The 1012-nt window shown below is 56.7% G+C and overlaps 1 protein-coding gene across 1 annotated transcript in view; it reads left to right on the forward strand.

Moving 5' to 3' along the window:
• The window catches only part of PPARD (peroxisome proliferator activated receptor delta), a 71375-nt gene that overhangs the window by 65518 nt on the left and 4845 nt on the right, over positions 1-1012 (forward strand). The gene's annotated exons all lie outside the window — the stretch shown is intronic.

Raw genomic sequence — 1012 nt, forward strand, 5'->3', positions numbered from 1 at the left:
GAGAGAACATGGCTACAGAACCTGGCTGGAGAACCTGGATAATGTGGCTGGAGAACCTAGCAAGAGAACATGGACACAGAACTTGGCTGGAGATTGTGGCTAGAGATCCTGGCAAGGCTGCTGATCAACTGAACGCTGTCTCCGTGTCATTCCTTCTTCGCCGACTCCGTCCACACCTTTGGGGACCCCTGGACCTGCTGGGGCAGGACCCCAGCAGTGGACCAGCAGCCTTGCCCTCCCAGGCTGCAGTCTCCCCGCAGCTCCTTGCCCCGGAGATGGAGGAGCCCATTCTCCTCATCTGTGGGCTTGGGGTTGTACCCTTTGGAATGACTGACGGTTCAGAGCTGAGGCTCTGGCACAGGGCAGGCAGTTTTAGGGACCAGGAACTTGTGTCACCCCTGCCTCATCTGCCAGGGAGGGCAGAGGCGTGGTCCTCTGCTGTGGTCTGGTTGTGCTCCCCTTCTGTGTCCAGGATGGGGGCTGGGCGGCAGCTTTCCTCCTGTCACCCTTGGACCGGGGTTGCAGGGGAGGAAGGGGGACAAGGAGAAAGGGGGAGAAGTCACTCCACAGTGGGGAAAATTAGATCTTTTGTAGAGTGGAAAATGTTACGTCTGGGCTTGGGTCTCCCTTAGAGCTGTCTGCTCTAAGCCCCAATTCTCTGATGTGGGATTTGGACCCTGCCCCAAGCACTTGCTTGGTCATCAGGAAGACAGCAGAGCAGCAGATGGGCAGACTGGCGTGGCAGAGGCAAGACAGGGAGGGTCAGGAGGCTGGGGCTCAGTGCAGGGCCCCTTTCCAAGGCCAGGGCTCACTCCTGAGTGCACAAAGGAGAGATTCAGAAGAGACTCCCAGCCGTTCTTACTAAGTCCTCTGATGGTGTGTATGCCCTCAAGTCATTGCCATGCCAAGTGCTCTCCTTGCTAAATCAGCACCTGGTTCAAACATCCGTACATTTCATAGAAAAACACTGTGGAAATTCAGTGTGCTGCCCAGCCAGTGTGGCTGACACCTA

This window comes from Myotis davidii, unplaced genomic scaffold, assembly GCF_000327345.1.
Source record: "Myotis davidii unplaced genomic scaffold, ASM32734v1 scaffold1036, whole genome shotgun sequence".
Classification (NCBI taxonomy): Eukaryota; Metazoa; Chordata; class Mammalia; order Chiroptera; family Vespertilionidae; genus Myotis; species Myotis davidii.